The 23,138-nt window shown below is 42.6% G+C and overlaps 1 protein-coding gene across 3 annotated transcripts in view; it reads right to left on the reverse strand.

Annotated features, from left to right (window-relative positions):
- Positions 1-23,138, reverse strand: part of LOC126336904 (DNA polymerase theta-like) — a 303,016-nt gene that overhangs the window by 246,005 nt on the left and 33,873 nt on the right. The gene's annotated exons all lie outside the window — the stretch shown is intronic.

The following is a 23,138-nucleotide window of genomic DNA, read 5'->3' on the forward strand; positions in this document are numbered from 1 at the left end:
CCGGAGGGTGACGCTAAGAAATTGTTACCCCAAGGTCCGGTACCGCCTAGACTATATGGACTCCCGAAGGTTCACAAAGAGGGGGTACCATTACGCCCCATTGTCAGCAACATCAGGGCACCTGCATATTTGCTGGCCAAATACCTGACGGGAATATTAAGTCCTTATGTGGGTAAATGCCCTCATCACATCCGTAATTCCGTGGATTTTGTTAAACGCCTTGATAGCTTCAGGTTAGATGAGTCAGATATCATGGTGAGTTTTGACGTTGTTTCCTTGTTTACGAGGGTACCCCTGCGAGAGTCGCTAGAGTTGATTGGTCAGTGGTTTGACGAGAGTACCACTGAACTTTTTAGGCATGTCTTGACTTCCAAGTATTTTCTTTTTAATGGAGAATACAACGAACAAACGGAAGGAGTCGCCATGGGTAGCCCACTCTCACCGGTGGTAGCGAATTTGTACATGGAGAACTTCGAGGAGGAAGCCCTGTCGTCATCCGAATGGAAACCTACTTGCTTTTTCCATTACGTGGACGACACGTTCGTCATCTGGCCACATGGTATGGATAAACTCCTTGACTTCCTTACACATCTAAACTCCATACACCCCAACATCAAATTCACTATGGAGACTGAAACGAAGGGTAAATTACCTTTCCTTGACGTCTTGGTCAGGAGAAGGGCTGACGGCACCCTAGGTCATGGAGTGTATCGAAAGACAACACACACTGATCTGTATTTGCACGCAGACAGCTGCCACCACCCTTCACAGAGGAATGGGGTGCTTAAAACTCTAGTACATAGGGCGCGCACTATCTCTGACACAGAGAGTCTACCCCAGGAATTGGAACATCTGAGAACTGTATTTGGAAAAAATGGGTACTCAGAGTGGCAGATCCAACGTGCTCTCCGCCCAACCACTGCATCACAACCTGTTGAGATGGATGAAGTCACGAGGGAGGAGGTAGGCACTGCATGTATTCCATGCATAGGCGCACTCTCGGGGAAAATCGCCTGCATTCTGAAGAAACACCGGGTTGGAACTGTGTTTTGTCCTCCAAATAAAACTCATGCACTGGTGGGGAGCGCCAAAGATGACCTCGGTTTGAGGAAGGCCGGCGTGTACCAGATTCCGTGTCAATGTGGCAAGTCGTATATTGGTCAGACGATGCGTACCGTCGAGGATCGATGCCGTGAACACTAGAGGCACACTCGACTGATGCATCCGAGCAAGTCGGCGGTCGCTGAACATTGTTTGTCGGAAAATCACGCTATGGAGTATGACCGCACGAGGATTCTGGTACAGACGTCGAGATACTGGGACAGCGTTGTTAGAGAGGCCATCGAAATTCGCACCAATGACGACCTCATGAACCGTGACTGTGGCTATAATCTTAGCAAGGCTTGGGAACCAGCGATTGGGTTAATCAAGAGTAAATCGAGCAAACGCATAGTTGTGATGACCACGGCGGACAGAGCCATCACACCGACGTCATCTCACACGCCGTCGCAATCTGATTCACGCGCTACCGTGGCGCGGGGCGCGGACGGCGGAGGGAACGTGCCACGGGCGGAGGGTATTTAAATCGGCTGCCGCCACGACTGAACCCAGTTCCCCCTGAGCAGCCATAGCGTACGGATCTCCGTGCCGGCGCGTTCACAGGAGCTCAGTCCGTCAGTTCCAGTTCACCTGATGATGGCGACATGTTTGATCGCCAAAATATTGTGCCCGTTGGACACTATAGACCGGCAGTACACCCGTGGATATTTTGATTATCAAATACGCCGGGAGAAACTCAAGAATCACAGTTATAAAGTTTTAATCACCACCTTAAAAAATTTATGTAATTAATGTTGTTGTTTGTTTGCAAGTACATGTCTAGCAGTCATGGTGTAGACTAAAATTCCTGTTTTACTGTGTTATCGTGTGCACTAGAGAAGCCACAAAAAATATGCAACCCACGTCCATTTTATTGATGTACTGACCCATTTTGTGTAGCTCCACTATTGGCGCACTACAGTACTGTGGCATGGGTATTCCAACGTGGACCAGGATTTTAAGTGTACTACATCATCAATAGGAAAACCAACTTTTAGTTCTCAAAAATTTTTAGTAATAGTATTGTCGATCAAAACCAATCATTCACTAATTTCATTGTGTGCTTATGTAATATAAGTTACATTTTTGTGGCTTTTGGGGACTTACACATGTTACATGTAACTCATTTTATGGTAAACTGTCCACTATAGTCGTGTATTCTGTAAGCTTTGACAGCTATGTCTATTCTGAAAAATGTTTCCCTGTCATTGCAGTGTAGGTACTTACATGATTAGTATATAATTTCCACTTTTTTTTGCTCACTGATCCGTTTGTTTGAAGGCAGAGCTTGTAATTATATGATCATGACGTATAATTAGCACTTGTGAATTAAACTGCAATGCTGTAAATTGTGTTTTGTATGTATTATAGCTGTCATTTCATGTTCCATTTGTGATCACCCTTCAATAACAGTGTATGCTGCCCAGATTTGTCATACATTCGATTTTTACTTTGATATTATTACACGAGTCGGTTAACAAGCATAAACTCAACAAAAGTTCAAGAGACAAATTTATTTTCAACCAATCTGTACCTTTTACCTGTTCTTTTTTTTTCTTTCATTATTTAAAACACCCACTTTCTGGGGTATTTTACTTCAGATCTTAATGGAAACTTGCAATTCCTGTAGTGTATTGGTTACAGATATTGAAATAAAACTATATCACAAAGGCTTATTTAAAATTAATTGTTTAGTGTTCTAATAAACATTGTAGCAGTTATAACATGGACCCACTGTGAATGCTTTTCTAGGATATGAGATGATTTAGTTGCTGTTGCTGTTGCGAGCAGTTGGAAACCACCGAGTGCTGCCAAGTGATTGGAAGCCGCTACAAATGAAACAATAGCCATGTGATACAGATATCAAATGTACCTCAAAGTATATTATCTTCAATGGATACTATTTCCCCTGCAAGAACTTGAGGATCTATTACCAATTATCCACTTGAATGAGAATGGCATATCAATTGTAAGCCTAAGGACCCTGGTGAGGGGAGGCAGGGACCAGGGAGAATATGCACCCAGCCCTTCAACAACCAAATGTCAACTGCTCTCTTCTGCTGAAACAGTGTAAGGATCTATTAGTCATTGGCAGTTAAAACATATGGTGAACAGTGGTATCCCTTAGGAAAATGGCAGCATGAGAGGGGCAATCGCCTCGTGCACCCAGTAATGTGGCAGTGTGGTTTATTTTTATGCCTTCCTAATAACATAAAAAGTGCTCGACTTAGTGGGTACAGCAGAAACATGGCCTGCACTGAAGCAACATATAGTGTTTCTCAGAGTAAAAGAAAAAAAATAAGCTGGACAACACACATCAACAGAGTGCATAGATATATTTAACTGTATTATACTGTGAAAGTTAGTTAATTGTATCAGGCCTGGTTACAGCTTCTAAACGAAGAAAAATATTACCATTAAAATGTGTGTCCTGTATTGTCACTTTGTATACACACAATTGTTACAAAGTCCACACGATCAAAGAGTTTGTCAAAAATACACTGTACTTAATAGTTTTGAATGCTCGCTCAAATACTATGCAGGTCACCACCACTGGACTCTCAATTTTCATCAAAAATCATATTTCTCCAAAGAATAACAATTACGCAGTTTCAATTAAAATACATAGGTCCAGGCTATATGTCCTCTCATCAAGTGAGGTGGTGACAAACTCCTCTCAACACATGCAGGAAATTTCTCTCAGCACCAAAGCATGCAAAAGATCACTTCTCTCATTGGCTGAAAGATTCAACAGCCAATCAGTTTCATATGTCAGGTCACCTAACCTAGTGCTCTCCCCCTCTGTACCAATCCCGTCCCAAAATCAGTTAAGATGAATTTCCATAATAACACATACCCAAAAATCAAATAAAAACAAATTAATCCCATTTTAACCATGTCAAGGACAGAAGTAAGTTTCCTATTTCTGCAATACCAAACACTGCTTGTTTTACAGTAATGATTTTTCTCCATGTAAGTGACTCCCACAAGAAAATCCCCGAGTATTGCCCTAATTTAATTCTCACACTACTGCAAATATGAATGACAGATATTAAAGACAATGGCGCTGAGGAACTCAAAAGTAATGAGGTAAGTCGAACAGATTTACTTCCTCCATGCCAAACAATATGCAATTTTACTGTACTTCAGAGCAGTCTCCGACACTGTGTATAACTTGTTGCCAGCAGAATAGCTTTAGCATCGACAGTTGTATAGACAGTTCAAGTGAAGTAATTTCTAGCCCAACAAATTTCTAACAGTTCTAAAGCAAATACCATGAAATTCTTTGTTCAGTTAAGGAATCAAGTTGAAGCCACAAGAGCTTACACCCAGGGAGTACGGCAGGTAGTACAGCACTTCACAACCTAATCGATAAAACAAATCAGTCACAATTTGTGCCCCAAGTGCTCAAGCATTGCTGTGCAAAATGATAGGGACTCCTGAAAAAGTGTTGCCACTTCTTTCTCTGAGCTGTTCATTTTTAAAACACAGCACGCAATCAGCTTGGGAGCCCACCCATTATTTTGCAGGACAATCCTCAGACACATATCATGTAAGTTCTGATGTGCATTGGAAGTGCCGTACCACCCGCCATACTCCAAGGACTTAAGTTCTTGTGACGTCAAATTCAGTCCTAAATTGAAGGAAGCACTTCACAGCATTCGCCTTAGTACTGCTACAGAGAATTGTTGAGCAATAGACCACTCACTGAAACTAGCAAAACCACTGGCACTGCTTAGGACTTCCTATGATTTCCATATTGCTGGTAATGGGTTATACACAATGCTGGTGACTACTGTGACTACAGTAAAACTTTGAAACATGTATCTATTTTGTATAAGGTGTAAATCAATAATTGCCACTATTAAAATTCAAGTCCTCATAGATATAACTGGGTGTAACACTTTGTATGTATATTACATAGTACGATCTTAAAGCAGGTGGCAGACTTAAGTTTAAAGGAAGAATACACAGGAACTGCAACCAGTCTGCAATGGAAATTGTTTCCAAGTCACTCGTATGACCTATCCTACAATATTGCTCAAGTGTGTGAGGGCCGTATCGTATATGATTAACAAGGATACTGAATGTATACACAGAATGTTACAGGTTTCTTTGACCTGTGAAGGACTGTCGCAGACATGATGATGAAACTGAACTTGCAGATGCTTTAAGACTGATGCAAACTATCTTGAGTAAGCCTACTTACGAAGTGTTAAGAATCAGTTTTCAATTATTAATCTATGAATAATCTGTAACCCACTACTTATCGTTCATATGGGGATTGGGAGGACAAGATTAGATTAGTTACAGCACACACAGAGGCACTTTTGAGGATTCATTACTCATTACCTCTTTCAATCACTTTCTTTCAGGCAGCCAGCATAATGGACGAAAATAATATCAGACAGACTGAAAAAATAATTACCATCTGTAAGAAAATAATAATACCATACACATTGAAAAAATAATTACTTTTTGTAAGCTGATATCATTACTCAAAGTTTTACTGTTAAACAAAATATTGTTTAGGTAACTATTTTCATGACTAAGTACTGAGTTCATGTCATCATCTGATGTACTTACAGAAACATATTAAAGTGTCTGAATACTGGATGTAAGAGGAAATTATAAACCTATAAAGTAGTTAAGTACTTTTATTTTGAAGGCTCTGTAAAATTTCATATTGTTTGGAGTACAGAAAATCTTTGTAGTAATTCTCAGATTGGTGATTAATTTAGACGATATGCAAATCATACGCAATAACCTAGACCTGAAACAGCAAGCACAGAACAACAGATGGTATGCTCCGCAGTGTAGGAATGCGTATGGCAAAGTATCACAACTTTCTATGGGTCAATGCTTATCACTACGACACACAGTGAATGCCTGGAGACCTTGTTCAGTGTGCTGAAGAGGATGTTCCATCATAGGGTGCAACTAGGAGTAGATTGTGATGCACACTGGAATGAATTATGCCTGTTGTTTGACATCCAGCAATGATGATGATTATGTGATATGGTACGGTAATGCAGGCACACAACAGCAAACTCTTTACAACCCAGACAAAAATGTTATGAGATGAGTGGTGATAAAATAGAACTCACAAAATTACAGATCTTCAAATACAATTGAAAATAAATAAAAACACAGCAAAACATTCATACACATACAGAATAATACAAAAATTATTAATGTTTCATTTCTCCAACCATATAAAAAAATAGTGGTGGAAAGAATTAAAACAGCATAGCTAATAACTGTGGCTGGTTGATTTCTGTAACAAAAAGGATGAGCCATCCACTCTGCGAAGCATTAAAACTTTCAGCCTAAATGCTTAGGCTGGATTCCAGACAGTTCACAAAACTCTTAAAACTTCACTGCACTTGTCCTGTCATCAGAGAGCATATCCTCACCAAAACTTGCTTCTGCCCCCTGATCAAAATATAAAAGGCACTCAAGTAAATGTGGCATTTAGTAATTTGCATACCATACGCATCAGTCTGGAGTGTCCTCTTGCTGGAGTAAAAAGCCATGTGTGCACAATTTGTAAGTGGGTCAAGACCACATCATACCATAAGTGTAACCAGTCCAAGGAACATCACAGCTGGATAATTGGCGTCACCAATTGCAACTTATTTTACATCACTATCAATCACTCCTCCTCCCACAATTGCATAGACCTCTCACTCACGACTGAAATGCCAGAATGACGCATTGTGTAACATCATGTTCCTTGTAGGCCAGACTTGTCTGCATGTTCATTTCTCCAGATTGCCACGTGTCCTGGTACCCAGCAGAATAACACCTGTTTCCCCTTGCCACTGGAGAATCTACAGCTGATTGTATTTTAACTGGACCATTTTCTATTGTGGGTACATGTGCTGCAACAATTTTTGAGTGCTAAGAGGGAACTGGAGAAAGTGAGAAACTGTTTGTCCTGAAGATGCATCATTTGCCCCAGTGCCTTCAGGATTATGTGGGGCTCTGCAGAAAATGCAGTATAGCCATCGGGAACACAAATCCAGGGAATATTATTTAGTAGCCAAGAGAGTCCCCTTGTTTTTTTAGCCATCAGTGTACACAACTTTAAACCTGTGATGTGAGTCTAAAATGTTACAAAAAAACTGAGATATAAATGTAAAATTTAGATCACAATATTTCTTAAAATTCATCAAGTCTAAAATAATACAGGGCCTCTGCAGGAGCCAAAGGGGAGATCTGCTCCAACCTTGGTGTAAACTGTTAAAAAGCAGACAGTCATTCACACGAATCCCACTGGTCTTAGTTGGTGTTGAGTGTGAAAGAGCCTTCCCATGGTGACTGAGTAAATATATGATAAGCAGGAGTGTAAGGCACGGATAGTGTTTCATTGCACCATAAGGAAACGTCAACTGGTGTGAAGAGGTGGCTCATTAGCCTCAGCACAAAGACTTTGGATGGAACTAGATCAAAAGGCTTCAGGGGCTGACTGAATTCCTTCTTGATGCACCACATCCAACATTTTTCAATAAAAGGGTCAGGTAAACCCATACAGCATGCATACTCAAGCCGAGATCACAAAGCCCTGCAAATCAGGAACAAATACATTCAGTCAGCTCTCCATGAATTGTGACTAAGACATTTTAAAATACTGAATGCTTGTTGTGACCATCCTTTTGGGTCCCTAAGGTGTGGCAACCATGTAAGTTTACAGAGAAATGTGAGACCCAGTAATTTCACAGCATCTTAAAAGTTAAGAACAGTGTCCTCTACTCCCAACTCCTGAAAGTTCAAAACAGAACATGAAAAGTTAAAAAGAGCATACACAGACTTCTCAATTGAGTATTTAAAACCGCTATTCACTAACACAGCTTCTTGGGATGTAAGTCGCACTACTTGGTTCAAGCTGAAAAGACAGTCACCGATGATCGCACTGGATTGTTCTTACAAAGATGATGTCCTTGAGGCTGAATAAAGTCCATGGGGCCGTGGTTAATGGTGAGCAATAGGGAGTTCGAGGATGGACAAAGTCCATGAGGCTGTGGGTGGCGGTGGATGGTAGGGTACTCAAGGCTTGACGCTACAATGAAATGCTCCTCATACTCGATGATGTGAACTCCAACTTACGAGATGCTAGACGTGGTCAACATTAGCTCCAAGCATTATCTAGGTAACATTAGACATTCTGAGACCACTTTACTCACAGAAGCGAGGTAGCACTGTGATGGCAGCACTGTTTGTAGTAATGCTTACACCTCTGGCCACGAGGCTGTTGCCACATGATACTATGAAGGCTGCTGGAGATTCAGCTGAAAAAAACCTGGCATGTTTGTGTGGTTGTCGTACTGTTTCATTGCTGTCTCCAAAAGTAGTGTCACTAGTGGGCAGGAGCTTCTACGACCATAGCACAACTGTATGATTTGTGGCTGTCTCGCAGGGTGGTAGCCTTGGGACACAGTACACAGTACACAGTAAAGAAGTTGCAACTCATGAGTTACTGTGCAAGATGTGAGGAGAAACAAAATATAAAAAGTCATTAACAAATGAAGAACACTGGACATGACATTTAACTAACAATGTGATACTATTAACAACAATGGCAAAGATAATGCAGATCCAGCTCCCACACGGAGAAGCAGCAGTTGTATTCTTCATCAGTGATGGAACTGAAGTCCTGAACAGCCCTCTCAGCATGTTCTCTGTAATGCTGGAAAGATAAATTCTAGCTGGCAGTGATGGTAACTGTGGCAATATATGCCATCATAGTCAGAGAAACATCATGTGTTGGTCTACAGACTTCCACGGGGTGCCTTCCTTCTTTCCTCAAAATCTCCCTCGATGATTTCCCAAATGACTCTCCACTTTGTGGAGCGATTTATGGTGGTCAGGAACTGTTGCCCCAATCTCTACTTGCTTTCTCTAATAATTCAGCAACATTTTGCCCTAGTCGCAAAAAGATTAAAGATTGTGAGGTTCTCTGTCGCTGGCCGGCACTTGAACCTTTGCAGAGCCAAGCCAACCTTATCATGATTACAGGACGGCACTCGTCATTCCATCAAGGAACAGGGTGCCTTTTCAGCTGGTCTAAAGATTGTGGAATGGATACTTCCATGGCACGGTGGATCACTTTGATAATAAGATCCACCCATTCCTGAATGTTATCATGGTGTTCAAAAATAGCAAGTTCGCTGTAAAATGTCCAGTCTGCAATAATGAGCACTCATTGTGATAGATTTCTTTTGGGCACCATTCTGTCTGGCAGGTGAATCCAGATAGGAAAATGATCACTTAAGCCATTGATCACTTCCCTTCGAGCAGTCTGTGCAAGAACTGGAGATGATACCAAGACATTGACAGCAGTGAATGACCCCATTGCAGAGCAGACGTGCATGCTCCACCCCATTTTCAACAAACTCACACATGAGAATTTGAGAGGGCTCTCAACCGCTACCCTTGGGAAAGGTGGTTGAATAGGCCCATGCACTTTTTGTGTGTTAAAATAACCACAAGATGGGAAGGTGTTGGTGAAGTGAGTAAACAGATCACAGGCAGCTTCTTCATCTGGCATCTAAGCACAAAAAGTGTGCTATTGACCACTATAAATGTCCTCCGAGTTGAGCGCAGTTATTCACAGTCTGCCAGGACCCTGTGCAACATCGGGCTTGGCCAGCAGCCCATGGCAGCCTGCACAGACCTCACCTCCTGATCAGTTCATGGTTCTGAGACTGTACCTGTAGACTTAGAATGACACAACCAAAGAGCCGTACCCAAGCTCCATGGTAACAGCCGAACTCCTGCCTCAGAGGGCAGTGGTTTAAAACCAGGGTGTTACTGCGACCATTCTTCCACACAAGGGTGAACTTGTAACTCAGTAGTGATGGACACCTTAGATAGTTCAGTGGACAATCATATCGCTGTCACTGCTCACTCAGAGCCACATAGTGCTAACTCAGGCACACCCTGCTGAGTAGCGCGAACAGTGCCAGCAAAGCAGGATGTGTATGTCAAACGGCTATACTGTTGCCACAGTCCTTCCAACAACATTGCCACCAGTAGACCACACACCTGCGAAGTGCGTGTCCAGAGTGTTACAACACTCCAACATTGTAGCTCGAAACTAAATAAAAGATGTTATATCTTGCAGCCGAGTTTTCCTCACTACCCCTGGCCAACATCACTGCCTCCACCACCTTTGATTCCATCACCTACACCCCACATCAGCCTCACTCACCCAGGGTCACTATAGAGTGGTGCCAGAAGTATTTTGGTATCAGTGGACACGGCTGGCAGTGGTGCCAGCACAGTCCACCACCACGCAGTACAGCTTTACAACCACAGCTTTGCAACCACAGCACACGGTTTCATCAAACAGTGGGGTGAGTGAGCAGTCTATTAGTTTTTGTGGTTGGTTTGGGGTATAAAGGGACCAAACTATAGTGTCATCAGTCTCTTTTTTCCTGACGCAAGCTAGGCTCAAGATACAAAAAACCCAAAGTATGTTTGAGAAAGCAGAAGCGCAAAAAGGAATGAGGGACCACATCTAAAAAAAAAATGAATGGAACGAACAAAAAAACCGGAAACACACACATCACAAGGAAATGTAGAAGGTATTAAAATCATAGAGCAGATGGTCTGGGCAGGGATGAGCCAGCCATTCTGCAACACATTAAAATGTCCACCCCAAAGAGACAAGGTAAGATGAACACATGTAGGGAAAAGATGACCACCAAGACAGCAAATGCAAAGAAAGTGTGACAGAGTTAAAATGGAGGGAAGGTGGTAGCCTCTGAGAGAAGGATAAAGACCTGCCCTTAGATGGTATGATTAAAAAAAAACTCTCACAAATGAAATGTAAAACTAAGCTGTTGAGGCAATGTCGCCCAACACTGAAAGGAAGGTGCTGGGAAGATTAAAAGTCCACCACAGAGCAGCTAAAAGTGGGCAATCCAACAAGATGTGGACAACAGTCATATGTGAGCCACAGTGCCGCTGAGGTGGGTCCTCGGGACGGAGAAGGTAGCCATGTGTTAGCCACTTATGGCCAATGCGGAGCCGGCAAAGAACCACAAAGTCCCTGCAAGAGGCCTGTATGGAGGTCTTCCACACATTCATAGTCTCCTTAATGGAACACAGATTGTTGTGCATACTCAGATTATGCCATTTCGTCTCCCAAAGCTGAAAAACCAAGTGGCACAATAATGATCACAGGTCAGTTACAGGGATGCCGATCTCCACAGAAGTGGTTTCCGCGTAGCCTGTTTGGCCAGTCTGTCAGCAAGTTCATTTCCTGGGATTCCGATGTGGCCTGGGGGTCCACACAAACACCACGGAATGACTAGACCATTCCAGGGCATAGATGGACTCCTGGATGGTCACTACCAAAGGATGGCAGGGGTAGCACTGGTCGACAACTTGTAGTATGCTCAAGGAGTCAGTACAGAGAAGAAATGACTCGCCAGGGCATGAGCGGATGCGCTCAAGAGCATGAGAAATGGCTGCCAGCTCGGCAGTGAAAATACTGCAACCATTTGGCAAGGAGTGCTGTTCAAAATGTCCTCCATGAACACATGCAAAGCCAACGTGACAATCAGCCATTGAGCAGTCAGTGTAAACCACTTCATGGTCCTGATACATATCAAGAATCGAGAGGAGTTAACAGCAGAGAACCGCGGCATTAACTGAGTCCTTAGGACCATGTGAAAGGTCCAGACGAAGCTTCGGCCAAGGTGTACACCATGGATGTGCACATGAATGGACTTCCAGTAAAGGTGGTAAAGGCAAGGACTCCACTTCAGACAGAAGAGATGGGACGTGAACCGCAATCGTAAGCCCTGATCTCGGACTCCAATATGGGAGATGCCATGGATGGGAAAAGGAGATGGTAATTTGAAACTGAGGAGAACTACAAATGTGTGCCACATGACTGGCGAGCAGCTGTGCATGCCTAACCTTCAATGGAGGGACTCAGGCCTCCACCAGGACACTGATCACCAGACTGATTCTAAAAGCTCCAGTTTCCAGTTGTACGCAACAGTGGTGCACTTGGTCGAGTAAATTCTACGCTGAGGGCACCGACAAACCATAAACCAGACTCCCCTAGTCAAGGCAGGATTGAACAATGGCTCTGTAGAGCTGCAGCAGTGTAGAGCGATCTGGACCCCAGTTGGTGTTGCTCAGGCAGCGGAGGGCATTGAAGTGCTGCCAGCACTTCTGCTTCAGCTGACAAATATGAGGAAGCCACATCAATCAGGTGTCGAAAACGAGTCCTAAGAATGAATCTATCTTTTTCATCACCCAATGGACGACAATGACACCCTGAGTAGAGAGGTGCATTTGGATTTCTGCCTCGGTCAGAACATTGAGCAGCTTAGTGTAAATAACACCATGGGAAGAATTCAGAGTTCTATGGGCCTCAACACGAACAGGATAGCCATGGAGAGTGAAGCAGCAAACAGCTGTTGTTGTGAGAATCAGAAGTAGTCTCCAAAAGCAAAGTGCCATTGCGTAAAAAAAGAGCAGGATTTTACAGGGCTGGCAAATATGGGCAACATATAAAATTATCTGAACTCATTGAAACAGCTACTTTTGTTAAAGAAAGGGCCAGAAACCACTATTCTTCTCAATTTGTCGGCGATTTACAGTTGCCAGTAACTGTCAGACATGTATGACAAATTTTGGGACAGGAAAAAATGTAGAATTAAAGATATGACTGCAGAAAGTTGCTCTAACACCCAAACATAAACAGGCTGGAGTTTGCTGAAGAAACTATGTCTTGTACATCAGAATGGGATAAAGTAGTCTTCAGTGTTTAGAAGAAGTTTAATTTAAATGGGCCAAATGGATTTCAGTATATTGACATGATCTGAGAACAGAGCAGCAGGTAAGAATGAGCATAAATTTTGATGGTGGAAGAGTTATGATTTTGGCAGCCTTCTGTGCTAAAGCTAAATCACACATTGCTTGGCTGAACACTAGAATAAACTCTCACATGTACACTGAGATGCAAGAGACAGTATTGATTAGAATGTGTGGGGACCAAAGGGATGAAAGTCCAACGTTCACAAGAAAATGCATCTGTGCATGTTTCCGTTACAAACAAAAAGTGGTTTAAAGTTAAAGATATTGATGAATTGCCCTGGCCTGCACTTAGTCCTGATCTGAATCCCATAGAAAACCTTTGGAAAATACTTGCAAGGCATGTTTATCAGAATGGAAGGCAGCTTCAGGCCGTATGTGAGCTGAAAAGAGTGAGACAAGAAGAGCAGGTGACAATTTCACTGCAAGAACTAGAAGCCCAAAGAGAATGAATGCTGAAGAGAATTTTTGGGGTAACTGAGAAAAATGGAGGTTGGACAACGTACTAAAAATGCAATAATACAAAAGGAAAATGGGTGCCTCTATACCCATTTCCACCCAGGAAATTCAGATACCTTACTTTGTTACTTGTGTTATGAAAGAAACCATGTTATTTCTTTATGACTTTTTTACATCTTATATGTACCTTCTACTTTCATGATAAATACGATATGGTATGCTTCAGACATTGTATCATCACTTTTGTACGAGACCTGCTTTTATACTCATTTTCACCAATCACTACATGTATGTTAAGTCTTCTGTTCAAGGCTGGTCACAGATTTAGACCCAGAGTTCGGGTCTTCCCAAAGAGGGGAGGTATCTTACGCCGTCATTAATTTTGGTTATCACAGAAATGGAAGCAGATCCATTGCACCCATATATGAGGTAAGCAAGCAGGCAAGGAGGGACTGATATGTAATTTCACAAATGAGCCTTTTTGTGCACTACAGGGTGGCCGGGCTGAGCTGCACAATTGTCATAACACTGCAGAAAGGCCATACAACGATAATCTGGCCTGCAGAGTATTTCCACACCACTGAGACACACAGGTATTGATCTGTATGCATCTGAAATCAATGTATCAGCCCACCAAGTGTGTTATTAATCACTATAAATACCCTCTGATTCTAGCACAGTTGCGCACAGTCTGGCAGCACCTGCAATGTCGAGTTCATGCAAGTCTCCATCAAATTATGGGTCAGACAGCACCCAATGCCGGTCTGGGTAGCCATCTCTACCAGACTAGCTCACTGTTTTAAGTCCATGCCTGTGGATTTAAATCAACATAATAAATGTACCACCTCCGGGCTCAACGGTAGAAACTGAACTCCTGGCTCAGAGGGCAGTGGCTCGCAGCCAGGGCTATAGTGCTGTCATCCATCCACTCAAGGATGAGCTTCTAACCTAGTAAGGATCGAATCCTATGAGAGTTCAGTGGAAGTTTGCGATGCTGGCACTGCTCACTCAGGACCACATAGTGCTCACTCAGGCACACGCTGCTGGGTGGGGTGTTGGCAAAGCAGGATGTGGACATCAAATGCCATCCTGCAACTGTGACCTTCTAATATCAATCACACTGCTGGTAGACCATATGCCTACAGAGGGCATATCCAGAGCATCATAGCACTTCAACATTGTAGCCTGAGACTAAATAAAATATGGTTTACATTGCAGTGAAGTTTTCCTTGTGATCCTCATCCAGCACCATCGCTTCCACAACCTGCCACTCCACCACCTTTACATCATACTGGCCCCACTCAACCTCAGTCACTACAGATCCATCAGACAGAAACACGGTCACACAGTCTGATAGCTTTGGGACTGATCATTTTGGACTGTCAGTTTCCACCCAGGTTTGGGTTTTGGGATGACGGCAAAGCCATTTAAAAAAAAAACATTTCACTGGGTTTCTTTCAACATGTGCCATGAAGTTCTGCTATCCTTTCCAGCATTAGTTTTGGCAAGCACCAGTATTGCAGCGGTTGTTTTGGTTAGTTGTAGGACCAACAGTGCAAGCTTGCAGCTGTGGTTATGGGTGCAGATTGAGTGTTCTGCTCAGCTGTCAAAGTCTCGGTGCCCATCCTAGTCTTCTTACAGACTGCTTCAATGCTGAGGAAAACAAATTCACACTTAAATCTTCAATATTTTCTTCTCTTCTGCAGGGATGAGACATTCCTTGTTCTAAACTGGATGTGCTCGGGAGCAATCAACACACATGGGTGGGGCAGTGCATTGAACACCTGGTTTGTGGGCAACACAGCTGCATCTTCTACACACTGCCTGCCTGTTAACGACACACGGTGGTGTGACCTAAGTATCGACACAAAGCAGTGCATGGGATTAACTACATAGGGCTTAACTAAGGCAGAAAAAGAGTGTCACAACATACTCAGGCAACTTCGATGGACTGAATTTTAGGATAAAAGTTCATTGTTCATTTGGGTAGCACTCACCCAGTGACTTGATCAGGAGTGTACCACTGTAGAGCCTCTTGCAAGACTAAAGTTGTCCAGCGAGTCTCTCAACGCATGTACAAACATGTGGATTGTTCAAAGGAACCTTCAACACATTTAACAATAATAAATACATAATCTACCACAGGATGTATTTCATTACTATTACTGCTTTTTTCTTAAATTCACAGATGACTCAAGTGGACTAGCCACCTGAAGTCTCAGGGCATTTGGTGTTAATACTGCTCAACAGATCACCTGAACCACTGGGAGCAGAAATGAGTGGATTAGGTTTCATGGAAGTCCCACAAGCAGTCCACCAAGACACAGTCCCACTTGCCTTACACAAATGAAGTGTGACAGGTTCACCAGAGGTTGCCCACTAACAACTGCTCTGCCTCAGCAGCCATACATCTAATTGGCATGCAGAACACCTTTGATTGAGAGGTCTTTTAGAGAGGTTTATACCATACTCATGATGCAAGTAGTTAACCCAATATCCCAGTTCCCTGTAACACAAAATGATCCATCCCTGCGCAGGATAGTGTCACTGAAGCATGCAGGTTACAGAGGATCCGCGGTCCTCACAAGTCACCTCCAGGGTTTTTAGGTCATACTTTGATCATTTCTGTAATTTGTAGAAAGACTACATAAGATCAACTTTCCACACTAAGTTTCAACAAAGCTCAGAGTCTGCAGCATTAGCCCCAGTACTAATTGGGGCCCTGTGGTTCTAAGTTTTAACAACAGACTTAAAAGCTCTGTGATGAGCCAGGCTATGGCTATCAGTATTTACACCACAGGGTTGAGATTTATAGGGTCCAATGAAGGGCAATGATGCACTAAACATTAAAAGCTTCTACCCAGGTGGCTGACTGTATATGGGAAACACACAAGGTTTTTTTAGTTTAGGTGATTGCTGTAGGACACACACACACACACACACACACACACACACACACACACACACACACACACAAAAGAGTATTAAAAAAGGGTTTACACATTGCCCTACTGATTGGCAGCCAAACAAATTTCATTCAGCTTCTCTCTCTCTCTCTAGTGATTTACACCTATTATGCTGAAATGTCTGTTTCTTTAGAAGATTATTTACAGAGACTGTCTATCATGGAGGATCCGTCCCATCACACACTGTTTTACTAGAAACTAATCTATTCAGTGGCTGATAAACTATTCTTCTAAGTTTGATACACAGTTCTTTTACAGGCTCCGAGCCAGAGCCAAATGTTCAAGTTGCTCCCTAAGATAGGACACTACTGCCTCTTGATCTTACTTATTGAAGATGTAAATATTTTTGCTTGTTTTAGTTGCCTTTTGTACTTCGGTACTCAATGTTGCTACAACTGCCTCACAGACATTGATACCTGTTTCAGTGTGGAATCCTCAAAGAAGCCTGCTCTATTTGTCAATATATTATTAGTGGACTTTCTAATAACCAGTTCTAAGTAGTTTTCTGAGAAAACATTTAGTATCACTACACCCCCCCCCCCCCCCCACACCCCCGCCCTCCTTCTGCTGAGAGAACTGTAATTATCCCATTTGCCTGCTGGATAGTTAACGTCTCCTCCAGTGATGGCAGCATAGTTACTAGTGAGCTCATGTTTTCTCTGAATTGTTTTTTTATTATATCTGGAGGTGAGTCAGGTGGTTGACAGAAAGACCCATTTAAAAGTTTGTTCCTGTCCTTGATACCAAGTGTTGCCCAGAGGATCCACATGGAGATTCAGTTTCTATCTCAGTGCATCTGAGTTCTTATCTGTTGGGTTGGCGCATAAGTTCATAACATTTTTTCATAATGAGATTTTCACTCTGCAGCGGAATGTGCGCTGATATGAAACTTCCTGGCAGATTAAAACTGTGTGCCCGACCGAGACTCGAACTCGCGACCTTTGCCATTCGCGGGCAAGTGCTCTACCATCTGAGCTACCGAAGCACGACTCACGCCCGGTACTCACAGCTTTACTTCTGCCAGTATCCGTCTCCTACCTTCCAAACTTTACAGAAGCTCTTCTGCGAAACATGCAGAACTAGCACTCCTGAAAGAAAGGATACTGTGGAGACATGGCTTAGCCACAGCCTGGGGGATGTTTCCAGAATGAGATTTTCACTCTGCAGTGGAGTGTGCGCTGATATGAAACTTCCTGGCAGATTAAAACTGTGTGCCCGACCGAGACTCGAACTCGGGACCTTTGCCATTCGCGGGCAAGTGCTCTACCAACTGAGCTACCGAAGCACGACTAACGCCCGGTACTCACAGCTTTACTTCTGCCAGTATCCGTCTCCTACCTTCCAAACTTTACAGAAGCTCTTCTGCGAAACATGCAGAACTAGCACTCCTGAAAGAAAGGATACTGTGGAGACATGGCTTGGCCACAGCCTGGGGGATGTTTCCAGAATGAGATTTTCACTCTGCAGCGGAGTGTGCGCTGATATGAAACTTCCTGGCAGATTAAAACTGTGTGCCCGACCGAGACTCGAACTCGGGACCTTTGCCATTCGCGGGCAAGTGCTCTACCAACTGAGCTACCGAAGCACGACTCACGCCCGGTACTCACAGCTTTACTTCTGCCAGTATCCGTCTCCTACCTTCCAAACTTTACAGTTCTGCCAGGAAGTTTCATATCAGCGCACACTCCGCTGCAGAGTGAAAATCTCATTCTGGAAACATCCCCCAGGCTGTGGCTAAGCCATGTCTCCACAGTATCCTTTCTTTCAGGAGTGCTAGTTCTGCATGTTTCGCAGAAGAGCTTCTGTAAAGTTTGGAAGGTAGGAGACGGATACTGGCAGAAGTAAAGCTGTGAGTACCGGGCGTGAGTCGTGCTTCGGTAGCTCAGATGGTAGAGCACTTGCCCGCGAATGGCAAAGGTCCCGAGTTCGAGTCTCGGTCGGGCACACAGTTTTAATCTGCCAGGAAGTTTCATATCAGCGCACACTCCGCTGCAGAGTGAAAATCTCATTCTGGAAACATCCCCCAGGCTGTGGCTAAGCCATGTCTCCACAGTATCCTTTCTTTCAGGAGTGCTAGTTCTGCATGTTTCGCAGAAGAGCTTCTGTAAAGTTTGGAAGGTAGGAGACGGATACTGGCAGAAGTAAAGCTGTGAGTACCGGGCGTGAGTCGTGCTTCGGTAGCTCAGATGGTAGAGCACTTGCCCGCGAATGGCAAAGGTCCCGAGTTCGAGTCTCGGTCGGGCACACAGTTTTAATCTGCCAGGAAGTTTCATTTTTTCATAAGTTTAATGAATGCAATAGATACACATAATAGGGACTTCAGTCATCAATAATATATTCTCCTTCACAATTTACAATAGTCTGCCAATGTTGGGGTAACTTTTCTATTCCATGACTGCAGAAATCATTTGATTTTGAGGAAAAGAACTCTTTGAGCCATGTTCAGAGTACTATTTCATCCAGAAAGGAAGTTTCTTGCAGGCTGTTCAATAGAGTGGAAAGGGTGAAAACGTGCGGGGGTAAGTCAGGTGAGTAAGGTAGGTGTGGAATCATTTCCCAACACAAACTTCTGTATAGTGTTTTTTGACAGTCTAGCAGAATGTGGGCAGGCGTTATCGTGGAGCAGCATCACTTCACGCAGCCTTCATGATCATTGAACTTGGATTGTGTCTGCAAAACATCACAGTTCCTGACAGTACATGTCAGCAGTGATGGTTATGCCTTGGGAAAGCAATTTGTAGTACATCACACCATTGCTTTTCCACCAGATGCATTTTGAGGATGTGTGCAAGGCTTTGCACAGGGAATTGCTGCTTTGTCCAGCCTCAAGCATTCCTTCATTTTCCTTACGCTAGCATAAAAACACCACTTCCCATCACCAGTAACAATACAGGATAGGAATAGTTGGTGTTGTTTACAAGCCAATTGATGACGAGAAAATCAGGTTGCATTTATGCATCTCTGCTTATTCCCCCCCCCCCCCCCCCCCTGTCTCAGAGCATGTGGTACCCTTATATCTGATTTTTGAACCTCCCACATTGCATGCAAATGTCGCTCAATGGTGGAATGATCAAAGTTCATCACACTTGCCAGTTCTCGAGTATACTGAGGTGGATCATTGTGGGTTAATGTGTTTAAATGATTTTCATCAAACCTTGAAGGTCTTCCAGAATGTACAGTCACTAATGTCAAAATGAAACTCCTTAAAATGAGAAAACCATTTTCTTGTGATGCTCTGTCCAATGACATTTCTGTCTGCCTTCACTGCTGTCACCCCTATAATGAACTCAAAGAGAACAATATGTCAGAAATGTTCCCATTTCTCCACTTGGCACTCCACTGTCTAGCATCCACAGTGCCACTCATTGTAACTAAATGACAAAATCACAGTATGTAAACTCAAATACCAACAGGGAACTAAAAAAATAAAAGACAATCAATAAACTCATAGCAACCAGAATACCAACATATGAAACAAAAACTGTATGAATTTATGTGCCAATCTCATACTTAGACAAATACACCACTTATGTTTCTCATTAGGCTATGCTTTCAATGTGCATTCAGATTCATCCAACATCACTGTTGTCAGCTTTGAGTTTTGTCAAACTTTCTATACTCAGTATTATGTAAGTTATGCTGCTTTGTAGTACTTCATTGTAATTGCTTTGGTGTTTGATCCCTAGTATTCTGGGGAGGAAGAGGAGGGAGGGTGGAGCCAGTTCTTTAGGTCTTACTTTAATACTTTGGGGCCTCCTACAGCACTAGTTACCTGGATTGCATAGTGTGTTGCCTATCTAATAAAAAAAACCCTAAACAGAGTCAGCTTCCTTCTCAATGCAGGGTTTTCTTGGTTGTGTAATTAAATATGCTTAAATACTATCATGCATTTCTGAAAGACAGTACTTTTAGAGCATCTCAAATGTTCCCCCAAACATTTTACAATGCTCTTCCTAATTCGCATTCGAATAGTATTGAAATCAAGAAAGTAAAATAAATAAATAAATAAATTTTAAAAATACAGGGGTCTCCCTCAAACCTCCCTGATTTCAAGGACCCAGATTAGAAAAACCATAGTAGATATGACAATGAAAAATGCACCTCATTGTAGAGCATCTCTATGAATTTATATTCCCATGTCAGGAGTGCCAAGTATGGTCGCCAGAGTGGAGGATGGTCACATGAAATGAAAATAGCGACTCCACAGCAGCACACACAAGCAGAGGTGTGGTTTGCAGAAACAAAATCGCCGATTATTATGCAAATAAATTTTTGCCGTGTGTATGAATGTGATCCGCCTGATGTGAAAACAGTTAAGGAATGGTATAGGTAGCTTTTGGCAACAGGAAGTGTTCTGAAACATTCTGGTCGTGCATGTTAAGGAGTTTCAGAAAAGACAGTGGAGGACATTGGACAAACGTTTCTCAGAGTCCCACGTAAGTGAATTCGTTAAGATCTACGCAACTTGACACACTTCAATCAACATTGCATCGTGTACTTTACCAGCATCTTCAAATGTGTGCTTATAAAGTGCAAATTCTGCAACATCCGACACCAAACGACAAACCATGCCAACAACAATTTGCTGCTGATATGCTGCAGTGTATTGATATGGATGCCAGCTTCCTGAAAAGATGTTTATTTTCAGATGAGGCAACCTTTTACATGTCAGGAAGGGTTCATAGGCATAATGTTCGGATTTGGGGTTCACAAAATCCACACACTGTCATTGAACATGTTCATGATAGCCCTAAACTAAACGTCTGGTGCAGGCTAATGGACGACAGGATTGTTGGGCCGCTCTTCTTTGTGGAACAAACAGTTAATGGGTCAGTGTATCTGGACATGTTGGAGCAGTTTGTGTACCCTCAGATACAAGACTTGCAACCCAACATTATTTTTCAACAAGATGGAGCTCCACCTGCATTAGTCAACGGCTGTTCGCAAGTTCCTGGATAGGAAATTTCCCAGTCATTGGATAGGACATGGAGGACCCATTACCTGGCCACCACGTTCACCCTACATTATGCCGCTTGATTTCTTCATGTGGGGATTCATGAAGGACCGCGTGTATGCGACCAAAGTGGATGATATTCCTACATTGCGACATCGTAGCACTAACGCGATTGCAACAACAACAGAGGAAATGTTACAAAGAACTTGGTAGGAAATTGAATAAAGACTCAATATTCTTTGTGCTACAAATGGTTCACATGTAGAGGTGTATTGATGATAAATAAATAAATTCTTTGAGATGTTCTACAATGTGGCGCATTTTTCATTGTCGCAACCAATGTGTTTTTTTTCCCCCCCCTAGGACTTTGAAATCAGGGATGTTTGAATGGGACACCCTGTACATCAAACACTAATACTACATTCAGTACATTTCCACATAATTATATGTCAACCCAGTTACCAAATCACACTGCAGTTACTGCTTCAAAGACCTATGTGAGATGACAGTTTTACTCTTCACCCTGATACGTGCTGAGATGAACATTAGGAAGGCATGGAGAGATACTAGTCACAACTGCACCTTCAACTAGGACTACAAAGTATGTGCAGTAGAACAAATTATATTAATTAAGGAAACAGATATTAGCTATAAACTTGCTCCCTTATTGCATTTAAAGTTTTTCTTCTAGATCACATTAGATGCAATATGGTGAGACTCCTACTTGGAAATGGCTTCCTTTATTAGCACATTAAGGTCAGGTAAGATGGACAATGAGTATCTGAATGTATCTGTGCTAAAATACAAGGTATTTCCATAAAGTAAGTTCCATTTGGTTATATAAAACAAACGTGTACAGATAAAAAAAATATTTATTGTACAAAAATCTACAACTGTTAAACTACTTTTCTACATAGCTTCCAAAATTTTGTTGGCACTTGTCATAGCATAGCACAAGTTTTTGTATGCCTTCTTCATAGAAGGTTGCCACTTGTGTATTCAGCCATGTGGTAACATGTTCTTTCGGTTCGTCATCATCATCGAAGTTTTGACCACCAAGGACAAATTTTAGGTGTAAGAAAGAAGCCTTCTTCATTGTAGCATGTCAGAAACTGAAGTTCACTGCCCACCCGTTGTTTTTTGTGTTGTTCAGTAAGAATTTTAGGTACCCAATGTGAGCCAAGTTTTTGAAATTTCAGGTTTTCAGTAATAATTTCGTGGATTAGTGATCATGAGATTTGCGGAACCTCCCCAGCAAGGGCACTAAGTGTAAACCTACGGTTGTGATTAATCTTCTCTTCAACTGTGTGAACTAGTTCATCAGCAACCACAGATGGGCGTCCACTTTGTTCTCCATCATGCACTTGATCACGTCCTTTATTGAACAGTCTGATCCATCTTCTAACCACTAATCACTCATAGCATTTTGACCATAAACATAGCAGATTTTCCAATGAATTTCCTTTGGTTTAACTTTCTTTGCATTTAGAAAATGAATCACAGATCTGATTTCACACGTGGCAGCATTTTCAATTACGGGTGACATTATAAAGAAGCACTACAAAGCACACGTTGGCAACAGCAATCTGAAAGTGGCGTACATGTCTCCTCCTTGAGTCAGAGTAACTGCCGCGTATGCTCGGAACTGCAATTGTAGTACTACCACAGATAGAAATAGAAACAGAACTTACTTTTTAGCTGACCCTCATATATTATCAATTAACACCATCCATGTGATCTAGACAGGAAACATGTACTGATACAGATGCCAATGCACTGCCTGGTTGATTCCCTGTTTCTTATACTTTTTTACTTTGTGACAA

This window comes from Schistocerca gregaria, chromosome 1 (genome assembly GCF_023897955.1).
Source record: "Schistocerca gregaria isolate iqSchGreg1 chromosome 1, iqSchGreg1.2, whole genome shotgun sequence".
In the NCBI taxonomy this organism is placed as follows: Eukaryota; Metazoa; Arthropoda; class Insecta; order Orthoptera; family Acrididae; genus Schistocerca; species Schistocerca gregaria.